This window comes from Arachis ipaensis, chromosome B5, assembly GCF_059453495.1.
Source record: "Arachis ipaensis isolate K30076 ecotype BB chromosome B5, ASM5945349v1, whole genome shotgun sequence".
Lineage (NCBI taxonomy): Eukaryota > Viridiplantae > Streptophyta > Magnoliopsida > Fabales > Fabaceae > Arachis > Arachis ipaensis.
In genome coordinates, this window is record NC_142440.1 from 93,167,209 (window position 1) to 93,186,541 (window position 19,333).

At 39.9% G+C, this 19,333-nt stretch overlaps 1 non-coding gene across 1 annotated transcript; it reads left to right on the plus strand.

Moving 5' to 3' along the window:
- The first annotated feature begins 11,464 nt into the window (after positions 1-11,464).
- LOC148565001 (small nucleolar RNA R71) lies at positions 11,465-11,571 on the plus strand. The gene has a single exon (XR_015885597.1). It is a non-coding gene; the product is annotated as a small nucleolar RNA R71 (small nucleolar RNA).
- The last annotated feature ends 7,762 nt before the right edge of the window (positions 11,572-19,333 follow it).

The following is a 19,333-nucleotide window of genomic DNA, read 5'->3' on the forward strand; positions in this document are numbered from 1 at the left end:
TCCAAATACTGAAAAGTCATCCATGAAGACTTCCAGAAAGTTTTCTACCATATCAGAGAAGATAGAGAGCATGCACCTCTGAAAGGTTGCAGGTGCATTGCATAGACCAAAGGGCATCCTTCTGTAGGCAAATACTCCAGAAGGACATGTGAATGATGTTCTCTCTTGGTCATGAGGATCCACTGCAATTTGGTTGTAACGTGAATAGCCATCCAAAAAGCAGTAATATTCATGACCTGCTAGTCACTCTAGCATCTGGTCTATGAATGGTAAAGGAAAGTGATCCTTTCGGGTGGTTGTATTGAGCTTTCTGTAGTCAATACACATACGCCACCCTGTAACTGTTCTTGTAGGAACCAGTTCATTCTTTTCATTATGAACCACTGTCATGCCTCCCTTCTTGGGGACAACGTGGACAGGGCTCACCCAGGGGCTATCAGAAATAGGATAAATAATCCCAGCCTCTAGTAACTTAGTGACCTCTTTCTGTACCACTTCCTTCATGGCTAGATTTAGCCGCCTTTGTGATTGAACCACTGGCTTAGCATCATCCTCCAATAGAATCTTTTGCATGCATCTTGCTGGGCTAATGCCCTTAAGTTCACTTATGGACCACCCAAGAGCTGTCTTGTGTGTCCTTAGCACTTGAATTAGTGTTTTCTCTTCCTGTGGATTTAAAGCAGAGCTTATGATCACTGGAAAAGTGTCACCCTCTCCCATAAATGCATATTTTAGGGATGGTGGTAGTGGTTTGAGCTCTGGTTTAGGAGGTTTCTCCTCTTCCTGAGGGATTTTCAAAGGTTCTTTTATTTCCTCTGATTCCTCCAGATCAGGCTGAACATCTTTAAAGATGTCCTCTAGCTCTGATTCAAGACTTTCAGTCATATTGACCTCTTCCACCAGGGAGTCAATAATATCAACGCTCATGCAGTCATTTGACGTGTCTGGATGCTGCATAGCTTTGACAACATTTAACTTGAACTCATCCTCATTGACTCTCAGAGTCACTTCCCCTTTTTGGACATCAATGAGAGTTCGTCCAGTTGCCAGGAAAGGTCTTCCTAGAATCAGAGTTGCACTCTTGTGCTCCTCCATTTCCAGCACCACAAAGTCAGTGGGAAAGGCAAATGGCCCAACCTTGACAATCATGTCGTCAATTATGCTTGATGGGTATTTAATGGAGAGCCATCAACAAGTTGAAGACATATCCGGGTTGGTTTGACCTCTTCAGTCAAGCTAAGCTTTCTGATGGTGGATGCAAGTATTAGATTGATACTTGCTCCAAGGTCACATAGAGCTGTCTTAGTACAAGCACCCTCTATTGTGCATGGTATCATAAAGCTTCCTGGATCTTGAAGCTTCTCTGGTAAACTTTTCAGAATGACTGCACTGCATTCTTCAGTGAGAAACACTTTTTCAGTTTCTCTCCAATACTTCTTATGACTTAAGATCTCTTTCATGAACTTAGCATAAGAGGGTATTTGCTCAAGTGCCTCTGCAAATGGGATCTTTATTTCAAGAGTCCTGAGATAGTCTGCAAAGCGGGCAAATTGTTTATCCTGCTCCGCTTGGTGGAGTTTCTGAGGATAAGGCATCTTGGCTTTATATTCTTCAACCTTAGCTGCTGCAGGTTTGTTCCCTACAGAGGTGGTTGGAGAAGCCTTCTTAGAGGGGTTACTATCAGCACTTGCAGGTGTCTGATCCCTCATTGGCGTTTGAACGCCAGGATTGGGCATCCACTGGGCGTTTAACACCAGTCTTTCACCCTTTTCTGGCGTTTGAACGCCAGAATTATTCCTCTCTGGGCTCTTACTGTCCTCAGAGGGATTTTGGGCAGTGGTTTGGTCGTCCTCTGTCAGTTGTTCCTTTCTTGGCTTTCTGCTACTTTGAGCTGATTTATTGAATGTCTTCCCGCTCCTTAATTGGACAGCTTGGCATTCTTCTGTTATCTGTTTAGATAGCTGCTGTCTTGTCTGATTCAATTGTGCTTCCATATTCTTGTTAGCATTTTTAGTGTCTTGGAGCATCTTTTTGAATTCTGCTAATTGTTTTGTCATAAGGAGTAATTGCTGATTAAGTTCAACAATCTGTTCTTGAGGATTAGGATCAGTAGTTACTGCCATAGCCTCTTCTTATATGGAGGACTCACTATTTGAGTACAGATGTTGATTTCTAGCAACTGTATCTATGAGTTCTTGAGTCTCTTCAATTGTTTTTCTCATGTGTATAGATCCACCAGCTGAGTGGTCTAGAGACATCTGGACCTTCTCTGCCATGGTTGTGAGCCTCTTCTTCATGATGGTTCTCCATGTTTTCATCCATGTCTGGTTCAAAGTACTCCTCCTCTTCCTCAGTACCAACTACTCTCTTTCCTCTTGCTTCCCTCCTTAATCTAAGGAAGGTCCTCTCAGGTTCAGAATCAAAGGAAGTTGAAGCCCCGCTTCTTCACCCTGTCATACAACCAACAAGGCACAAGCAAGGAAATAGATGCAGAAAGTACTCTTGTTAAAATTGCTGTTAGTGTGAGTGATGCAATATATCAAACAGTTAGTGGGTTAGTGAACTGAAAGGTAAATAACTAAGAAAAAAGAGTAGGGGGGAAGGGAGGAAAATAACTAAAACTGAAAGTAATTAACTCAAACAGAAATTTAAATCAAACAAAAGAAAAATGCTCAATCTAGTTATCCTCCAATTTAGTCATTGTTGATACAAAATCAATCCCCGGCAACGGCGCCATAAACTTGATAGCACGGAAACTTGTCTTTCAACAATTTTCCTTCGGCAAGTATACCGAATTGTCGTCAAGTAAAAACTCACAATAGAGTGAGGTCGAATCCCACAGGGATTGATTGGTCAAGCAACTTTAATTAGAGGAATGTTCTAGTTGAGCGAAGCAGAATTTGGTTTGAGAGTTTCAGGAAATTAAATGGCGGGAAAGTAAATATCAGAAAATGTAAATGCTGGAAGTAAAGAGCTAAAATTAAATGACGGAAAGAAAATTACAGAATTGTAAATGGAAATGGGGAAGATGCTCATGAAAGTAAATTGCAGAAATTAAAGAGAATGGGTAAGATCAGAAATGGGGACTCATTGGGCTTAGGAGATGTTGCATTCTCCGGATCAAGTTCATTTTCATCTCTTCCTCAATCAATGCATTCATTGATCTCCTAGGCAATCTTAAGTAATCAAATTCCAATTCCTTGGTAATTCAATCTCTCAAATCTTGATCAATAGCCAATTCCTTGGTCAATTGCTCATGAGAAGAGATGAAGTATGGTCACTGATTATACCACATGCATTCCCAAATCAAGTGTTGGTAGGATTATAGTCACCATACCTTACCAAACCCAATTTGGTCCAACATGAGAAAGCATTTCTAGCATAATCTCTTCATTCCTCTTCCAATGTTCAGAAGAGATCCAAGTATGAATAGCTTCTTTTCCAAGATAACTACCCAATTGGATGAAGATTGAAAGCTTTCTAGTAAAATCAAGAGAAAAGATAGAAGAAGAGTAATGAAATTAGTATTGATCCATCAAATTACAACAGATTTCCCTAACCCAATGAAAGGGGTTTAGTTGTTCATAGCTCTGGAAATAGAAAACAAAGATGGAGAATACATCATAAAAACTAGAACTAGAAGTGCAGAGAAAGTAAATTATACAGAGAGTAGTTCTCAATTTCCCCTCCACCAAAAGCTTTTTTCCTGATTCAAAACTACCCCTATATATACTACTTTTCTGATCTTCTAGTTGATTCTTCAAGTCTTGGATATGGGCCTTTGGATCTTTGAGTTTGAAGCAGTTATCTTCTGCAGTGGGCTTAGCTTTACTTGCAGAGAGAAAGTGTGAAGTAGGAAGGGTATTTAGCTCAGGACGTTAGTGGCGTTAACATTAAGTGAGAGTGTGGGTTCGAGAACGTTAGTGACAATCACCTTTTCCACTAACGTTCCTCACCCAGGGATGATCCACGTTAACTTCAACGTTAGTGGCATCAACTTGACCACTAACGTTGCCTCTTGATCCTTCGCACACGTTATTGGGACTCACCTTTTCCAATAACGTTGAGAGTCCTCCCTCCCCCTACGTTAGAGTTCACGTTAACTTAGTTAACGTGGCTCTTAACGTAGGCTTGCCAATTCTTCGAGAATGTTAGTGACACTTACCTTTGTCACTAACGTTCCAAGGTGCCCCTACTTCCCACGTTAGAGTCCACGTTAACTGAGTTAACATTGCTTCTAACGTGGTAATGATAGCCATCTCCAACGTTAGTGACAAAGGTGAGTGTCACTAACGTTGGCTCATCATCCTATCCTCAACGTTAGCTTCCACGTTAACTAAGTTAACATGGAAGTTAACGTGGCTCATAGTGGCTTGTGGTGGTACATCCCAACGTTAGTGACAAAGGTAAGTGTCACTAACGTTGGCGATCACTTGCTTTCTCCACGTTAGCTTCCACGTTAACTAAGTTAACGTGGCAACTAACGTGGCTCATTGTAGCTTGGCCAACGTTAGTAACAAAGGTGAGTGTCACTAACGTTGGCTTCTCTTTTGCTTCCCAATGTTAGAGTCCACATTAACTGAGTTAACGTGGCTCTTAACGTGGCCACTTATGAGCTTGGTCCAACGTTAGTGACAAAGGTGAGTGTCACTAACGTTGGCCTTTTTTCTTTCTTCCACGTTAGAGTTCACGTTAACTTAGTTAACGTGACTCTTAACGTGGGCTATGATGGCTTTCGAGGACGTTATTGGTGATTACTTTTCTCATTAACGTTGCAAGCTAGATCCCATTCCACGTTAGTGGTCACGTTAGTTAGACTAACGTGGCTGCTAACGTGGTTCTTTCTTGCTTCCTTTGTCCTGAAATCAAGCAATAAAGTGCATCAAAGTTCTAATCCACATAATGAGACATGCATCATCCAATTTGTCATCTAATTCATGCAAAACTCTCATGAAATCATGTAAAGTGCACAATGTATGCTTAAATCAAGATGTAAGTGAAATTCTACCCAAAACTTGCTTATTTCCTAAGAAAATGTATGAAACTACCCTAAAACAGTAAAGAAAAGGTCAGTGAAACTGGCCAAAATGCCCTGGCATCACAACACCAAACTTAAAGCTTGCTTGTCCCTAAGCAAGTACTGGAACAAGAGAATGATGAATGGAATGCCAAGAGGAATGAGTCATTATTGTGGAGGTCATATCCTTGGTTTTATGGTGGTTTCATGCATAGCAACTTAGGTTCATTCCTTCACTGGCTTTCAGACCTTTATTATGTCCTAGAATACTCACTTAATTGCACCCTATGAGACTCTTATTCATTGATCCTTTTATTATTTTCTGGGCTTATTTGTGTTCTTAGGCTAAGTGCTCTGTGAGGGGGCGACTCTTTAAGATAAGCTTTCAGCCAGCACTCCCGAACCAGTTGGTTCAAGGTGCTAGGTGTTAAGACACCCCTAAGGACTTACTCCCTCAAGTCTCTTTCCCCTATACATACACACCACAGGCACATGGTTTGTTTATTTTCTTTCTTGAGACCTTGGTGTCCAGCACCTCTTTGGGTTACTAAATGTTCTGTAGCAAGGTTGCTCTTGATAGTGGACTTTCAGCTGATAATCCTGGGTTAGTTAACCCAAGTTACCAAGTGATGAAGCACTCATACGAACTTATTCATCCAAGCAGATCCTTGGTACAGGAGCACCACAGACACATCTCTCAAGTTTCAAACCCTTGGTGCCTAGCCTTATTCTTTATTAACTTTTCTTTCTTTTTCAACTCTTATTGTTATTTTCCCCTTTTTCTTATTAGGATCTTGTTATTTAACTAGTTTCATGGGGTGTGTTTCAAGCATATGATTCAGGGCAGATAGTTGTCTTCCCACCCTTGTTGGTGAGCCAACTTAGCTAACTTATGACCACATCACACACTAAGGAATTTACTCCACAATATGAACTCCACTTTGGTCTTTGATAACAAACATTCTCTTTTTATTAAAAAGGAGACAAGCATACAAGTAAGCAAGGTAAAAATCCAGCAGGTATCGTGGACAGCACACATATGACAAAAGCAATAGAGCAACATTAAACTCTAATCATCTAAACTAATGAGCAACTATAGATCAAGTTCCTTCGGACTTCCAATTTTTTTTAGCATTTTAAGTATATGGAATTAAGTAACAACACAACCTTCGGGTGATGGTTTCTTGCTATCCCCTTGTTGTCCTTATCCATAGTTTTTGCTCCTTCACTTCCTTGGATGATGGTGCACTATTTCCTCAGAAGGTTCCTGCAAAGTTATTGGAAGTTGCTTGTTTTCAAAGCACTTGAGACATAGTTAGATTGCATGTATGCTTGCGAATTTCTGAACTTAATTTGGTGTGTAAACACCAAACTTAGTTCTTTTGCATAGTTCAACAGATTGCATACTTACAGAGAGCCTCATATGTTGTTATTAATAAAACAACCATTAACTTCAGACTAAACTACTGCTAAGTGGTTCCCCTGATTGGTTGGAGCTAGCAATCTGTCATTGGAGTGTAGTGTGATTATAACGAATATCTTTGGTGGAACACCAAACTTAAAACTGCACTTTCACTCTTGGATTTGTTTTGGTGTGGAACACCAAACTTAGCTCCTCGCAATACAGGGGAAACAACTTGTGATTTTTATTGAAATGACGATGAAAAAGAAACTACCTCAGGTTGGGTTGCCTCCCAACAAAGCGCTCTTTTAGCATCGCTAGCTCGACGATTCCTCCATTACTTGAGATGATACTTCACTTTGGGGTTTTTCGCCATGTTGCCCATATAGTGTTTGAGCCTTTGTCCGTTCACAGTGAAAGTCCTCTCCGAACTTTCATCCATGATTTCTATGTGCCCATATGGCGAGACTTTTGTGACAAGAAAGGGTCTTGACCACCTTGATTTGAGTTTGCCAGGGAACAGTCTCAATTTGGAGTTGTAGAGGAGTACTTGCTGCCCATTTTCGAAACTCCTTGGTGCCAAATGCAGGTCATGTCTTCTCTTCGCCTTTTCTTTATAAATCTTGGCATTTTCATAGGCTTGAGATCTAAATTCCTCCATCTCTTGCAGCTGCAAGATCCTCTTTGCACCAGCAGCGATGCTGTCAAAATTTAATAAATTGAGAGCCTAGAGAGCTTTGTGTTCCAGCTCCAGTGGTAGATGACAAGCTTTCCCATACACCAGTTGGTATGGGGACATCCCTAGTGGCATTTTGAATGCTGTTCTGTATGCCCAAAGAGCATCATCCAGCTTCTTCGACCAATCCTATCTTGATGTACCCACAGTCTTTTCCAAAATCCTTTTTAGCTCTCTATTAGATATCTCAGTTTGCCCACTTGTTTAGGGATGGTAAAGTGTGGCAACCTTGTGTTTCACCCCGTATCATAGGAGAAGAGCTTCTAGTGGTCTGTTACAAAAATGGCTCCCTCCATTACTGATGAGTGCTCGTGGGACTCCAAACCGGCTAAAAATATTCTTCCTGAGGAAGTTCATGACCACCTTTTTATCATTTATTGGGGTTGCAATAGCCTTCACCCACTTGGAAACGTAGTCCACTGCCACCAAAATGTATTTGTTTGAATATGAGGTTGGGAATGGTCCTATGAAATCGATTCCCCATACATCAAACAGTTCCAGTTCTAAGATGAAATTTTGTGGCATCTCATTTCTTTTGGGCAAGTTCCTAGATCTTTGGCACTCATTGCAGCTCTTTACTAGTTCTTTAGCATCCTTGAAAAGGGTGGGCCAAAAGAATCCGCTTTGTAACACCTTTGCTGCAGTTCTGTCCCCTCCAAAATGGCCTCCATAGCATGAGCCGTGGCAATTCCACAGGACCTCCCGTCCCTCTTCTTCTGAAACACATCTTTTCAGGATTCCATCTGAACATTTCTTGAAGAGATAAGGCTCATCCCAGACAAAATATTTTGCATCATTTATGAGCTTTCTTTTTTGATGTTTGTTGATTTCTGGAGGTAAAGCCCCAGTTGCCTTGAAGTTGGCAATGTCTGCGAACCATGGTGCTTTGTGAACTGTCATCAACTGCTCATCAGGGAAGAGCTCATTTACACTTGTATCATGTGTTCCACCTTCATCATGAGGGATTCTGGATAGGTGATCCGCTACCTTTTTCTCCACTCCTTTCTTGTCTCTAATTTCAATATTGAATTCCTGCAACAATAAGATCCATCTTATTAGTCTTGGTTTTGATTCTTGCTTGGCAAACAAATATTTAAGTGCCGTGTGATCTGTGAAAACAATCACTTTAGCACCAATGAGGTATGATCTAAGCTTGTCAAATGCAAAAACTATTGCTAGCAACTCCTTTTCAGTAGTGGTATAATTTCTTTGAGTTTCATTGAGGACTTTGCTAGTATAGTATATCACATGAACTAAGTTATCTTTCCTCTGCCCTAACACGGCCCCAACTGTAAAATCAGATGCATCACACATCAATTCAAATGGTAAGTTCCAATCGGGTGGGGAAATGATAGGGGCAGAGGACAATCTCTTTTTTAAATTTTCAAACGCTAGCATGCATGTTTCATTGAAGATAAATGGTGTATCAGTTACAAGGAGATTGCTTAAGGGCTTGGCTATCTTTGAAAAATCTTTAATAAACCTTCTGTAAAAGCCAGCATGCCCTAAAAAACTCCTAATTGCCTTGACATCACTGGGTGGAGGAAGTTTTTCAATAAGTTCCACTTTAGCTCTGTCCACCTCAATGCCTTGGTTAGAAACCTTATGGCCAAGGACTATTCCTTCTGTCACCATAAAGTGACATTTCTCCCAGTTGAAAACCAGATTGGTCTCTTGGCACCTTTTCAATACTAAGGCTAGGTGATTTAGGCAGCTAGGAAAGGAATCTCCGAATACCGAGAAATCATCCATAAAAACTTCAATGAATTTCTCTATCATATCTGAGAAGATAGAAAGCATGCAGCGTTAGAAAGTCGCAGGTGCATTACATAGCCCAAATGGCATGCGCCTGTAAGCAAACACTCCATATGGGCAAGTAAATGAGGTTTTCTCTTGGTCTCTAGGATCAACCACTATTTGGTTATATCCTGAATAACCGTCGAGAAAACAATAGTATGAGTGTCCTGCGAGTCTTTCCAACATCTGATCCGTGAATGGAAGGGGGAAATGATCTTTTCGTGTAGCTTCATTTAGTTTTCTGTAGTCTATGCACATCCACCATCCTGTGACTGTCCTGGTGGGGATTAGTTCGTTCCTCTCATTGGGAAATACAGTGATTCCTCCCTTTTTCGGAACAACATGCACGGGGCTGACCCAGGGGCTATTTGAGATCGGGTAGATTACCCCTCCCTGCCACAACTTCATAACTTCCTTCTGTACCACTTCCTTCATGATTGGGTTCAGCCTCCTTTGGGATTGAATGGATGGTTTGGCATCATATTCCAACAGTATTTTATGCATGCATATGGCCGAACTGATCCCTTTTAGGTCAGCGAGGGTCCATCCAATGGCATCTTTATGCCTTCACAACACTTGGAGCAGTTCATTCTCTTGATCTTGGCTGAGGGATGAGTTTATGATCACTGGGTAGCTTTCATTCCCGCCTAAGTATGCATATTTGAGAGTGGGTGGCAGTGCTTTGAGTTCAAGTTTGGGTGCTTCTAACTTTTCATTCTCTTCCTTTGGTGCACCTTGTATATGAATCTCTGCTGTTGCAACCTCTTCACTAGACGTTGGCTCCTCCTCTGTTAACCTTTCAGGTTCTTTTTCGTCAAAGCTCTCCTCCACTGCATCTTCCAGTGAGTCCAACCTCATACATTCTCCCAATTGTTCTGGTGGGTAACTCATGGCCTTGAACACATTGAATGTCATCTTTTCATTGTGTAATCTTAAGGTGAGATCATCTTTTTGGACATTAATGACAGCTCCAGCAGTAGCTAAGAACGGTCTTCCCAAGATGATAGAGGCCTTGGCTTCCTCCTACATGTCCAACACCACAAAGTCTGCTGGGAAGATGAAATCCCCCACCTTCACCAGCAAATCTTCTACTACACCATGAGGGAACTTGAACGATCGGTCTGCCAGTTGTAGGGCCATTTTTGTTGGCTTAGCCTCCTCGATCTTCATTTTTCTCATCATAGCTACTGACATCAGATTTATGCTGGCTCCTAAGTCACATAGAGCTTTCTCCACTGTGATCTCCCCTATAATACAAGGGATCTGGAAGCTCCCAGGATTCTTCAATTTCTGGGGTAGTTTATGCTGAATGATAGCACTACATTCTTCGGTTAGTATCACAGTCTCGTTGCTCTTCCAACTTCTCTTCTTAGTCATCAATTCCTTCAAGAACTTGGCATAGAGCGGCATTTGCTCTATTGCTTCAGCAAAGGGTATGTTAATCTGTAATTTCTTGAAGATTTCTAAAAATCTGGAGAACTGGCTGTCATCCCCCTTCTTCTTCAATTGTTGAGGATATGGTACTTTCGGAACATATGGCTTCAGCTCTCCTTCCTTTTGACGTGAGTTGGAGGTGGGGATTTGAACTTCATCTTGTTCCTCCTTCTTTCCAACTGAATCTTTCTCTTGGGGTTGCTTGGGAGTCTCCTTCAATTCTTTTCCACTTCTGAGGGTTATAACTTGACACTCCTCCCTTTGGTTTGAGTCTACATCGCTGCGAGGGTTGTGGCTGGAAATTCTCTTCAATAGGTAGCCAATTTGTGTCTCAAATTTCTTGATGGCAGCATCTTGATTCTGCATATTGGACTGCACATCTTCTCGAAATGCCTTACTGTCTTGAATCTCTTTGCATATGCCTTCAAGCAGAATGTCAATTTTGGAGAGTCTTTCTTCAGATGATGGTGAGTTGAGAGTAGATGGGTGAGTTGGGTCATTTTGATTTTGGTATGGATGTGGAGAGGTGTTGTTAGGGTGGTGCTGATATGATCTCTGTGTGGAATGTTGGTGAGCTGCATGGTTGTTGGGGTTGTGACGTCTCTAATCTTGGCTTTGATCTTGTTGATTTTCCCACCCAAAGTTCGGGTGATTCCTCCAACCAGGGTTGTACGTTTTTGAGTAAGGATCATGGGTCTGCCTGGGTGAGTTTCCAATGTAGTTGGCTTGTTCTTGCTCACTTTCTGCCTTTGCATTCACTCCCTCTTGGGTTGCTGATGAGGTGGTGATTGCTGCCACTTGGTTCCTCTCCATCTTCTTGGTGAGGTCAGCCAGCTGCTTGGTAATAAGCTTGTTTTGGGCCAACAGTGCATCCACATTGTTTAGCTCCATCACTCCTCTAGTGTTGCCTCTTTCAAAAGCATAGAAATAGTCATTCTCTGCTACAGTTTCAATGACATCTATGGCCTCCTCAATGGTCTTCTTCTTGTTCAGAGACCCCCCGGATGAATGGTCTACTGCCTTCTTTGATTCATAAGAAAGGCCTTCATAGAAAATGTGTAGCTGCACCCATTCATTGAACATATCTGGTGGGCACCTTCTTGTCAGGTCCTTGAACCTCTCCCATGCTTCATATAGAGTCTCACCATCCTGCTGCCTGAATGTTTACACCTCAGCTCTCAGCCTGTTGATCCATTGAGGAGGATAGAATCTTGCCAAGAATTTATTCACCACATCTTCCCAGGTTGCAAAACTCTCCTTTGGGAAAGATTCTAGCCATTTAGATGCCTTGTCCTTAAGTGAGAAAGGGAACAGAAGTAGTCTATAGGTGTCAGGATGAACACCATTAGACTTCACAGTATCACATATCCTTAGGAAGGTGGTTAGATGTTGATTGGGGTCTTCTTGGACACCTCCTCCGAATGAACAATTGTTCTGAACAAGGGTGATGAGTTGTGGCTTTAGTTCAAAGTAATTGGCATCTATGGTTGGCCTTTGGATGCTGCTTCCACAGTTTCCTGGGTTTGGGTTGATGTAAGAACCCAGAACTCTTCTCACTTGTCCAGCCTGATGCGCTGGACCTTCTCTGCCATGGTTGTGAGCCTCTTCTTCATGATGGTTCTCTATGTTTTCATCCATGTCTGGTTCAAAGTACTCCTCCTCTTCCTCAGCACCAACTACTCTCTTTCCACTTGCTTCCCTCCTTAATCTAAGGAAGGTCCTCTCAGGTTCAGAATCAAAGGAAGTTGAAGCCCCGCTTCTTCTCCCTGTCATACAACCAACAAGGCACAAGCAAGGAAATAGATGCAGAAAGTACTCTTGTTAAAATTGCTGTTAGTGTGAGTGATGCAATATATCAAACAGTTAGTGGGTTAGTGAACTGAATGGTAAATAACTAACAAAAAGGAGTATGGGGGAAGGGAGGAAAATAACTAAAACTGGAAGTAATTAACTCAAATAGAAATTTAAATCAAACAAAAGAAAAATGCTCAATCTAGTTATCCTCCAATTTAGTCATTGTTGATACAAAATCAATCCCCGGCAATGGCGCCATAAACTTGATAGCACAGAAACTTGTCTTTCAACAATTTTCCTTTGGCAAGTATACCGAATTGTCGTCAAGTAAAAACTCACAATAGAGTGAGGTCGAATCCCACAGGGATTGATTGGTCAAGCAACTTTAATTAGAGGATTATTCTAGTTGAGCGAAGCAGAATTTGGTTTGAGAGTTTCAGGAAATTAAATGGCGGGAAAGTAAATAGTAGAAAATGCAAATGCTGGAAGTAAAGAGCTGAAATTAAATGACGGAAAGTAAATTGCAGAATTGTAAATGGGAATGGGGAAGATGCTCATGAAAGTAAATTGCAGAAATTAAAGAGAATGGGTAAGATTAGAAATGGGGATTCATTGGGCTTAGGAGATGTTGCATTCTCCGGATCAAGTTCATTTTCATCTCGTCCTCAATCAATGCATTCATTGATCTCCTTGAAAATCTTAAGTGATCGAATTCCAATTCCTTGGTAATTCAATCTCTCAAATCCTGATCAATAGCCAATTCCTTAGTCAATTGCTCATGAGAAGAGATGAAGTATGGTCACTGATTATACCACATGCATTCCCAAATCAAGTGTTGGTAGGATTATAGTCACCATACCCTACCAAACCCAATTTGGTCCAACATGAGAAAGCATTTCTAGCATGATCTCTTCATTCCTCTTCCAAGGTTCAGAAGAGATCCAAGTATGAATAGCTTCTTTTCCAAGATAATTACCCAATTGGATGAAGATTGAAAGCTTTCTAGTAAAATCAAGAGAAAAGATAGAAGAAGAGTAATGAAAATTAGTATTGATCCATCAAATTACAACAGAGCTCCCTAACCCAATGAAAGGGGTTTAGTTGTTCATAGCTCTGGAAGTAGAAAACAAAGATGGAGAATACATCATAAAAACTAGAACTAGAAGTGCAGAGAAAGTAAATTATACAAAGAGTAGTTCTCAATTTCCCCTCCACCAAAAGCTTTTTTCCTGATTCAAAACTACCCCTATATATGCTACTCTTCTGATCTTCTAGTTGATTCTTCAAGTCTTGGATATGGGCCTTTGGAACTTTGAATTTGAAGCAGTTATCTTCTGCAGTGGGCTTAGCTTTACTTGTAGAGAGAAAGTGTGAAGTAGGAAGGGTCTTTAGCTCAGGATGTTAGTGGCGTTAACGTTAAGTGAGAGTGTGGGTTCGAGAACGTTAGTGACAATAACCTTTTCCACTAACGTTCCGCACCCACGGATGATCCACGTTAACTTCAACGTTAGTGGCATCAACTTGACCACTAACATTGCCTCTTGATCCTTCGCACACGTTATTGGGACTCACCTTTTCCAATAACGTTGAGAGTCCTCCCTCCCCCTACGTTAGAGTTCATGTTAACTTAGTTAACGTGGCTCTTAATGTTGGCTTGCCAATTCTTCGAGAATGTTAGTGACACTTACCTTTGTCACTAACGTTCCAAGGTGCCCCTACTTCCCACGTTAGAGTCCACGTTAACTGAGTTAACGTGGCTTCTAACGTGGTAATGATAGCCATCTCCAACGTTAGTGACAAAGGTGAGTGTCACTAACGTTGGCTCATCATCCTATCCTCAACGTTAGCTTCCACGTTAACTTAGTTAACGTGGAAGCTAACGTGGCTCATAGTGGCTTGTGGTGGTACATCCCAACATTAGTGACAAAGGTAAGTGTCACTAACGTTGGTGATCACTTGCTTTCTCCACGTTAGCTTCCACGTTAACTAAGTTAACGTGGCAACTAACGTGGCTCATTGTAGCTTGGCCAACGTTGGCTTCTCTTTTGCTTTCCAACGTTAGAGTCCACGTTAACTGAGTTAACGTGGCTCTTAACGTGGCCACTTATGAGCTTGGTCCAACGTTAGTGACAAAGGTGAGTGTCACTAACGTTGGCCTTATTTCTTTCTTCCACGTTAGAGTTCACGTTAACTTAGTTAACGTGACTCTTAACGTGGGCTATGATGGCTTTCGAGCACGTTATTGACGATTACTTTTCTCATTAACGTTGCAAGCTAGCTCCCATTCCACGTTAGTGGTCACGTTAGTTAGACTAACGTGGCTGCTAATGTGGTTCTTTCTTGCTTCCTTTGTCCTGAAATCAAGCAATAAAGTGCATCAAAGTTCTAATCCACATCATGAGACATGCATCGTCCAATTTGTCATCTAATTCATGCAAAACTCTCATGAAATCATGTAAAGTGCACAATGTATGCTTAAATCAAGATGTAAGTGAAATTCTACCCAAAACTTGCTTATTTCCTAAGAAAATGCATGAAACTACCCTAAAACAATAAAGAAAAGGTCAGTGAAACTGGCCAAAATGCCCTGGCATCAGTAATTTGTAAGAACTGTGCCAGAAACTTAGTAGGTTCTTCCTGCGGAAGACCGGAATACTGGCAATTTTGCTGCACCATGATAATGAGCTGAGGATTTAGCTCAAAACTGCTTACTTTGATGGGGGGTATATAGATGCTACTCCCATATGCAGCTGTAATGGGGTTAGCATATGATCCCAGAGTCCTTCTGGACTGTTCATTTCCACTTATGTCCATGATGGAGAAAAGGGAATTGATATGAATTGTAAATAAATTATACTTTTATTTTTTTGTTTATTTAATTAAAAGTGACCAAAATTAAAATAGAATAAAATAAAATAAATAGAAAATAAAATAAAATAAAATTTCAAAAAAAAGAAAATAAAAGCAAATTGAAGACTAAATTAATTAATTAATTAAAAGGATTTTGAAATTAGCAATCAAAAAGATATGATTGAAAATTATTTTGAAAAAGATTTGATTGAGAAGATATGATTGCAATTTAATAAAAAAAAGATATGATTGAAAATTATTTTGAAAAAGATATGATTGAGAAGATATGATTGAAAATTAAAAAGATTTGATTTTTGAAAAAGATTTGAAAAGATCAATTTTTGAAATTAGAATTTTGACTTGACTAAAAAGAAAAAATATGATTTTGAAAATCTTTGACTACTTTAATGCCAAATTTCAAAAATTATGAGTAAGATAAGGAAAAGATATTTTTTTTATTTTTGAATTTTAATGAGGAAAGAGAAAAACAACAAAATGACACTAAACTTAGAAATTTTAGATCAAAACAGAGAGGACAAACAAGAAACCTTTAAATGTCAAGATGAACATCAAGAACACTTTGAAGATCAAGATGAACACCAAGAACAAATTTTTGAAAAAATTTTAGGTAAATAAAAGCACAAGGGACACCAAACTTAAATTTTTTTGAAAATCAAACCCAAATTTTCGAAAATTAAAGGAAAAACACAAAGAAGACACCAAACTTAGAATTTTTAAAAATCGAGTAAGAACTAAGGACATGCAATTTCGAAAAATTAAAAGAAAATAAAAGCATGCAATTGACACCAAACTTAAAATATGAAACTAAACTCAAATAAAAGACTCTAAACCAACAAAAATAAAATATTCCTAATCTAAGCAACAAGATAAACCGTCAGTTGTCCAAACTCGAACAATCCCCGGCAACGGCACAAAAAACTTGGTGCACGAAATTGTGATCATCAACAATGGCGCCAAAGGACTTGGAGCTCTTAAACGTGAATCACACTTTGTCACAATTCCGCACAACTAACCAGCAAGTGCACTGGGTCGTCCAAGTAATACCTTACGTGAGTAAGGGTCGATCCCACGGAGATTGTCGGCTTGAAGCAAGCTATGGTTATCTTGTAACTCTTAGTCAGGATATCAATAATTCTCAGATTTAATTGTAAAAAGTAAAAGAACATGAAATAAATACTTGTTATGCAGTAATGAAGAACAGGTTGAGGCTTTGAAGATGCTTTGTCTTCTGAATCTCTGCTTTCCTACTATCTTCTTCTTCATGCACGCAAGGCTTCTTCCATGGCAAGCTTTATGTTGGGCATCACCGTTGTCAATGGCTACTTCTCGTCCTCTCAGTGAAAACGTTCCAAATGCGCTGTCACCGCACGGCTAATCATCTGTCGGTTCTCGATCATGCTAGAAAAGGATCCATTGATCCTTTTGCGTCTGTCACACGCCCAACAATCGCGAGTTTGAAGCTCGTCACAGCCATCCCTTCCCAGATCCTACTCAGAATACCACAGACAAGGTTTAGACGTTCTGGATCTCAGGAATGGCTGCCAATAATTCTAGCTTATACCACGAAGACTCTGATCTGAATAATGAGGCTAAGAGATATGCATTCAATCTAAGGTAGAACGGAGGTGGTTGTCAGGCACGCGTTCATAGGTGAGAATGATGATGAGTGTCACGGATCATCACATTCATCAGGTTGAGGTGCGAATGAATATCTTAGAATAGAAGCAAGCGTGATAGAATGGAAAACAGTAGTAATTGCATTAATTCATAAAGAACAGCAGAGCTCCTCACCCCCAACAATGGGGTTTAGAGACTCATGCCGTAGAGGATACAATATGAAACGTATAGAATGTCATGAGGTACAAGATGAATCACTAAAAGTAGTTTTTATAGTGAATTGGTGACCTAGGGTTACAGAAAATGAGTAAGCTAGGGTGTTTAGTGTAAAAATCCACTTTCGGGGCCCACTTGGTGTGTGCTTGGACTGAGCATTGAAGCTTTCATGTGTAGAGACTTTTCTTGGAGTTAAACGCCAGCTTTTGTGCCAGTTTGGGCGTTTAACTCCAGTTTTTATGCCAGTTCTGGCGTTAAACGCCAGAATTCTTGAGCTGACTTGGAACGCCTATTTGGACCATCAAATCTTGAGCAAAGTATAGACTATTATATATTTCTGGAAAGCCCAGAATGTCTACTTTCCAACGCAATTGAGAGCGTGCCAATTGGGCTTCTGTAGCTCCAGAAAATCCACTTTGAGTGCAGGTCAGAATCCAACAACATCTGCAGTTCTTTTTCAGCCTCTAAATCAGATTTTTGCTCAGGTCCCTCAATTTCCACCAGAAAATACCTGAAATTACAGAAAAATACACAAACTTATAGTAAAGTCTAGAAAAGTGAATTTTAAATAAAAACTAATAAAAATATAATAAAAACTAATTAAAATATACTAAAAACATACAAAAAACAATGCCAAAAAGCGTATAAATTATCCGCTCATCAGCCAACTTTTGTGCCAGTTTGGGCGTTTAACTCCAGCTTTTGTGCCAGTTCTGGTGTTTTGACGCCAGAATTCTTAAGCTGACTTGGAACGCCTATTTGGGCCATCAAATCTCGGGCAAAGTATGGACTATTATATATTGCTGGAAAGCCCAGGATGTCTAATTTCCAACGCATTTGAGATCGCGCCAATTGGGTTTTTGTAGCTCCAAAAAATCCACTTCGAGTGCAGGGAGGTCAGAATCCAACAGCATCTGCAGTCCTTTTTCAGCCTCTGAATCAGATTTTTGCTCAGGTCCCTCAATTTCAGCCAGAAAATACCTGAAATCATAGAAAAACACACAAACTCATAGTAAAGTCTAGAAATATGATTTTTATTTAAAAACTAATAAAAACATAATAAAAATTAACTAAAATATACTAAAAACATACTAAAAATAATGCCAAAAAGCATATAAATTATCCACTCATCACACGCGTATAGCATGCGCACGCGTATAGCACACGTACGCGTCACAAGTTCAAATTTTGAAGGTTACGCGTACGCGTGGATGACGTGCACGCGTGGATGTGCTAAAACGCAAAATGGCGCACACGTGTGGGTGATGCATACGCGTGGATGTAAAAGCACTCCGTTCTCCAAATGAACGCTACGCTCTCCTGGAAGTGAATTTTCTGCTCAAATTAGCTTCATTCCAAGCCCATTTGAACTACAAGCAAGCAAGCCCACTCTGATCACTCAATGAAGACCACGGGGATCATCTAGAATAGGAATTTCATTTAATTGTAATTTGTTTTCAATTTCATTTCAATTTGGTAATTTAGGAATGCCTATAAAAAGGCTTTAGTTTAACAAGAGGCAATAGGATTCATAGAAGGCTGCATTAGGAGTAGTAGTAGTAGTAGGAGTAGGAGTAGGAGTAGAATAGAAGGCTCTTGTAAACACTTTTACCTTTCTGCACTTTTATATTTCAGTATTGAATTCAATTTAGCTTATGCAATTTCAATTTCTGCAATTCTCTTCTGCAACTTTCCTTTCTGCAAATTTTACAATTCAGTTTATAGTGAGCTTGATTTACATTTCTGCAATTTAGATTTCTTGCAATTGTTCTTAGAGCGATGACCAATTGAACCCCAACTCATTAGAGGGAAGAGCTCTATTGTGATTCATATGAATTAATTTAAATTCTTCTTCCTCTCAATTCATCTGGATAGCTAAGAAATAACTTCTATTTTGATTGAGATCCATTCACTCCGGAAGGGGGTTTGAATCAATTCTGAACAAGCATTCTGAACAAGCATGCGCACGCCTAGATTCTGCACTTTTACTTTCTTGCAATCTAAGATTCCAGTCATTTACATTTCTTACAATTTAAAATTTAGCTCTTTTACTTTTTTGCTCTTTAATTTTCAGTCATTTAAATTTCTTGCCTTTTAAGTTTCAAGCAATTTACATTCAGCACTTTAGATTTCTTGCAATTTACTTTCTGTTGATCAAAATTCACTCAATTCATCACTTTTTAGCTTGACTAGACTCATCACCATACTAAAATTTTTTGATCCATCAATCCCTGTGGGATCGACCTCACTTTTGGGAGTTTTACTACTTGATACGACCCGGTACACTTGCCGGTTAGTTTGTGCGAATTCAATTTTTCGCCATCAAGTTTTTGGCACCGTTGCCGGGAATTGATTTAGATTAACAATGATTAAGTAAGTGATAATCTAGATTAAGCATTTTTTTTATCTTTTTTTATTTAGCCTACTAACTGTTTGAGATTTTGTTTCT